Source organism: Gouania willdenowi, chromosome 22 (assembly GCF_900634775.1).
Source record: "Gouania willdenowi chromosome 22, fGouWil2.1, whole genome shotgun sequence".
In the NCBI taxonomy this organism is placed as follows: domain Eukaryota; kingdom Metazoa; phylum Chordata; class Actinopteri; order Blenniiformes; family Gobiesocidae; genus Gouania; species Gouania willdenowi.
In genome coordinates, this window is record NC_041065.1 from 13,777,487 (window position 1) to 13,783,486 (window position 6,000).

Genomic DNA, 6,000 nt, shown 5'->3' on the forward strand with positions numbered 1-6,000 from the left:
CAATCATATATCTTTAGTTAAATTATCTTTAAGTAGGGGTGAGTATTGGCAAGGATGTTGCAATACGATATGTATCGCGATACGTGGGTCACAATACGATATTATCGCGGTATTCTAGTCAATATCACAATTAAACGTAGAGAGTTGCTGTATGTGTTCATCAGAAGATATTAATCATTCAGAGGACACATTGAGTCAAAACTATTTTCATCAAAACATCCTATTTATTATTCATTATTAGTGTATTTGCACATTTTCACTGAAAAAAAGAAAATGCAGTGTTACGCACTGCCATCATAAAATAAAGTGCAACAAGTTTCTTTTCACTGAAACGACTGCGTAGAAGTCTCAAAGTAACCATTACAACAGCACTGTAAGAACTGTAAGTGAGAACATTAAGGATAAATCACCCTGAGTTACTGATAATGCACAAAAATATGAAAAAAATATGTATCCTATTGTATCAGTTTAAACACTGATCTGAACAGATTATATGAAAATAAAAAAATGGCCGTGCATACATAGATATTGCAGGCACTACACACTGCTAACATAAAATCAAGTGCATCAAACAACCATTGCAACACATTGAAAGCATTGTAACCACCACTGAAATATTGCACAAATACACAAAAATATTGCTTAAATATCCCAAAAAAAAAAAAAAAAAAAAAAAATCGGTACCCAAAAAATTGCGATATATCGTAAAATTCACACCCCTATTCTTAAGCATTTCATATAATGAACTGTCTCTTTGTTTGAATGTTGAAAATGTAAAAGTCTTCACAGAAATGCTACAAGAACAAGTAGTTTGATGAGTAGCTTCACGCTTTGAACACTTCATTTACCGACAGCGTCACACAGGTACACAACACAGATTGTGAAAATGTTTGCACCCATCAGATAAAACAAGGATCACACTGACTTGTTGTAGCTGTCTCTTTGCAGTGATGCTGAGACTATTATCAGCCTCTTTGCAAGTGGGAGCAGTTTGATTAAAATCGATAACTGTAAGATCTTTGTTATACACTTGAAATGTTTCTCATTAATTGGAATTTATAATGGACTCCGGAGGACTAGAGACAATTAGAAACCAGAGTAGAAGGTGCGTGTTTGTGTGTGTGCCAGTGTCATATTTCTAATAAGAAATAGGAGAGAAAGCATCAATCACAAAGAGGATCACTCTCCATCAAAGCAGCAGGCTGAACAGGATCACTTGGTTCTCCCTCAAAAGAACAGAAATGTAGAAGAACCCCTCGGTTTTACTTGGTGACTCAGCTCCTACTAAAGGTTATATAGTGCCAGGGATGCATAGGGCTGCCCATGAATCAATGAACGCCATGCCAGGCCCACAAATGAGTTCATTCTTTATAGCCCAGCACCTTTCAGCAGTAAAGCATTTGGTAAGGGCTGAGCAAACGTAGAGCAAGGAGTGACGATCATTACCACAATGATGGAGCAATAATATGAGCTATAAACAGGTTAATATACTTTAAGTTAGATGTGCTGTGTACTGTCAATACCAATGTGTTGGATTTGGAAAACGGATTAAGATGATGTTAAAAACCTGTCTGAATGTCCATCAAACCACATCCTGTTCACTGCTTCTCTACAGACTGAGAGTTGTGTAATACAGCACTTCTTCAAAGAGCAGATTTTAGTAAAACAGAAAGAGAAGGGCTTCCTCCTTCTCACAACAGCACACAAAACAAACAGTGTTCCATCTGATAAAAGGAACATGCTGAAGTTCTGGATCAAAACCAGCTCACCTTGTAATTTACATTAACTCTAGGGATGTAACGATTAATCGCAAGGCAGTTAAAAATCGATTAATAGGTATCACGGTTGAAATCAAATTTCTGAAAATTGAATCGCAGTACTTTTTTTAATCCACTAGTGTAGGCGGCGGGCGGAGTCTGCTAATACTTTCTTTCTGGCTGCCTTCTACTCTTAAATATGTTAATAAATGATTCATTACCTCTTTAGCACCGAAAGCATATCTGTAATATTACTTGAATATCTGTAAAAGTCACGTTTTTCTATTAGCTCTGTCTGCTAGCATAGCTTCTCTTCTTCACTGCAAGATATCTGCATGCCAACCGACCACTGTTACCAGCGCCCTCTGCTGGTCCAAACAAATATGACGTAAATCAGTGCAATGACGGTTTTTTTTTTTTTTAAAGTCCAATTGTTAAGGCACAAAATACATTTTCAGTTGCACTTTTAAAAAGAAAAAGAACTATTATGCAGTTTTGCATTGTTTATTATAGAACCAGAATTTAAATTAATAGGCTTCATTTTCATTTGTATTATTCCTTTATTTATTTCATTCAAGATTTATTTTTAGTTAAATTGCATTGTTTTGAATAGTTTATCAAGGAATTCTTTCGACAATGAAAAATAAAAGGAAAATAATACAGTATTTAAAAATTGTCTACAGTCCCATTTTGTAAAATAAATCGTTAGAGAATCGTATCGTGAACCCAGTATCGTGAATCGAATCGTATCGGGAGTTGAGTGAATCTTTACATCGCTAATTAACTCCTTAATAAATGGAAATTAAACCATGATGGCAGGACATAATATTGTTGTTAATGTCAATCCAGAAAAAGTTGAACAATTAAACTCATTTTAGAGAAAGACACAATACAGTTGTCCCTCACTATAACGCGGTTCACCTTTTGTGGCCTCGGTATTTCGCTGATTTTTTTACAGTGCAATTTTGCATGCATTTTTTGCGATTCAATTTTCAGAAAATCGATATCAACTGTGATACCTATGAATCGATTTTTAACTGCCTTACGATTAATCGTTACATCCCTAGTAGCAGGTTAAAGTTCTCTCTGTAGCACTGAGCTAGGATAGCATTAGCCACTAATCACACCGGCTTTTTTCACTGGTGGTTTATGTTTATGAGAGGAGAAAGAGGAGCACAGCTCCTCGCTTCAGCAGGCACTGAAACTCACCGTGTTGGATGTGTCGCTGGTGGGCGGTGATTCGCTTCAAACACGCATATGAAGCGAATGGGGACATTTTTTGATCCTGCGCACTTTGAAGTGCTGTATATTTGCAAGTTTGCTCCCCGACAAAGCCCCCAATGTCAACGTCCGTCTGAAAAAAGTGTATAAAGTGTGTGGGGAGGGGTTCTACAGCCATAAAACATGTATAATAATTGTAAAAAAAAAATAAAGCTGACTACTTGGCAGATTTCGGCTATTGCGGGTTATTTTTAGAACGTAACCCCCGTGATAAACGAGGGACTGTATACTGAATTTAAAAGTATGTTAGTTAAGCTACTGGTTAAAGGGAGCCTAGCAGCAGGATTAGGACTGTGAGGTGTGGTCACTCATCTTGGGTAAACATGTTTTCCATCAAGTATTGTGTGCAACAAAGTGACCCTTTTGAATCATTCTGTCAATTTAAACACATTTTCTAATCAGTCACAAATTTTACATAATATGTTTTGTTGAAAATTATCACTGATTTCACTTTTTTTTTTAAAAAAAAACTCAACTTAAAACGCTGTCACTACACAAGCCTTGAGGAAACATTTAGTTAATTTATTTTTTTACTCGTGTGTCTAAAGGATTTTGTCGACATCAAACAGAACAAGCTTCTACATTTGTTTTATTCATACATGGTAGTCTGTTAAGGTTTGTCAGCAAGTCAAAAATCAGAAAATACAGAATCATGCAACGATTCCCAGGGATGTGTGCGTTAAATAGGCTTTTCTGTTATTTTTCTCTTTTTTTTTACATAAAAAAAACAAAAAGCTTTGTGTTCTGAGCAGCTTCTCAGGGTTAAACACTGACTTATTTTGAATGTGCGTTTTTCAATAGTTTAGCCATTCACACACACACACACACACACACACGGAGCATTTTAAAAGCCTTGTTTTGCATGTTTATAGCTGCTATAATCAGGTTGCACTGATTCCACAAATATTGCATCAAACATTTTCATCTCCTGCTATAATCATGTTACCTCTGGCTCTCCAGGAACCATTTGGACACCAAACACTTCCCATTACACGGTTCATTAAAAGCAAATCATATAATAAACAGATATATTTGTGCGACTACAATTGGAACCATTACATTTTTGAAGAGTTGGAGTGGGGAAACAAAATAAAAAGAGATATATTAAAAAAAAAATTAAAAAAAACATGTCTCTGAGGGTATGAGAGCAAGCCTACACGAACAACACCCTGATTCACTTTGGTTTGACAGATTTTTTGAGAGGAAGATGATTTATTCTCCATTTATCATCCAACTTCTGACAGGAAGATTAAATCCCTGCTTTCTTCACATTAAACACTCAATTATTGGCCACAGCACCAAAGCATGCAGACACCAGAAAATAACCAGTGTAGAGCAATTTAAGTGACATTCTAGTCTCTTTTTGTGCTCACAGGCAAAATGTATTCTTCCCAAAGATTTTAAATCATTAGAAATAAGAGGTGTGCCATGTTTTAACGACACTGAATGGATGCGTTCATGGGGTGGTGTCAGCGCAATAAAGTGCGAGGACGCTTTGTTGACGCAGCGTGTGCCCGCTGCGCACCAATTACGCGAAAACCCCGATGCGCGTAAAACACCAACTTTTTACGCATACGAATAACCAAATGCACCCGAAAAAGACAGGAAGCAGATACGATGTGATGTATGTGTGTGTGTGTGTATGTGTGTGTGTGTGTCTCTCACCGATGTGTCCAAGCAAACCGTTTCCACGTGCAGTCCCTCGGTCCCTGGCTCTCCAGCTGTCACTCTTCAACCACTTTTCCCAGCAGCTTCGTCCTTATTCTTCGCGCTCATCGGTCACATTTCGCCTTCAACAACGCACCGACTTCACTTTCAGAGGCACTTGCTGGTTCTCACTGGTGGAGGAGTTGTTGTTGTTGTTGTTCAGCCCCGCTGCCGTTTCTGCGTCGAGCCAGTCTGTCTTTGAGCGCCAGCCTGTGTGCGTGTGTGTGCGTGCGTGTGTGTGTGTGTGATTGGGAAACCAGGAGCAGGTTCCAGACGCACCAACCAATCGCATACTGTGTCGCATACGGTTTACCCCAAACCAAACATACATGGTCATTTTGACGGCAAATGTTGATTTAGTTTTAGAACCAACTCTGCCACAATTAAAATAAATAAATAAATAAATAGGGCTGGGTAATACGGATTATCGGATATCTCAATATATTTTTTTCGATATTCGATACAGATTTTTTTTTTTTTTTTTAAATGCCACACAGGCACATTTATTAACAAACAACTGCAGAATTGTGCCACTTTTGGCTTTTTCCTCCAATAAGGGACAGCACATGTGAGTGAGTTCTGTCGTGTGGCTCGTTTAGGGGAAGGTCTAAGTTAAGAGGCACTCAGAAATCCATCAAATTGTGCTTTTCATGATGTTCTGAGAAGTAACGTAAAACGAGCATTTTAATACATAAGAAGCTATAAAAAAAAAATGTATATATACATCGATATAGGTGATAATGTAATTTTCTATATCGTCAAAAGAAGAAAACTTGATATATCTTGAGTCTCGATATATTGCCTTGGCCTAGCCATAAATAAAGTAATAAATAAAGAAATCACTTAATACCTAATATACCTAAATATATGTCATTTATTTACATCTATTAATTAATTAATTATTTAATATATTTATTCGTTAATTAATACATCCATCTATTCATTAATTTATAGATTTTTTAAATTTAATTATGTTTCTAATTGTGGCCGAGTCACTCTTCCATAAGACTAAAATTAAATCAAAATTTGCTGTCAAAATTAACTTTGCTCTAAAGAAAATTGATCTTTGGTTTGGGGTAAACTGTATGCGACACAGTATGAGTTGGTCCATAGTCTTGACTAAAATACAATGTAGTTTTAGTCAAAATTTTGTCATCAGGACTAATTCAGTTCTAGTCTAGTTTTAGTCAATTAAATGACGTTAACATTTTAGTTCCAGATATAGTCGTCTAAAATACATACAGAATGAGAGTTT

General features: G+C 36.5%; 1 protein-coding gene across 2 annotated transcripts in view; it reads right to left on the minus strand.

The window, feature by feature from the left end:
• stxbp6 (syntaxin binding protein 6 (amisyn)) overlaps nt 1-4,994 on the minus strand; it is a 96,213-nt gene extending 91,219 nt beyond the window's left edge. The window contains exon 1 of one of the 2 annotated variants that reach the window (XM_028438778.1): nt 4,704-4,994. The gene's annotated coding sequence lies outside the window, so the exon portion shown is untranslated. The remainder of the gene's footprint in view (nt 1-4,703) is intronic. The other variant, XM_028438779.1, reaches the window with a different exon arrangement.
• Between the last annotated feature and the right edge of the window lie 1,006 nt (nt 4,995-6,000).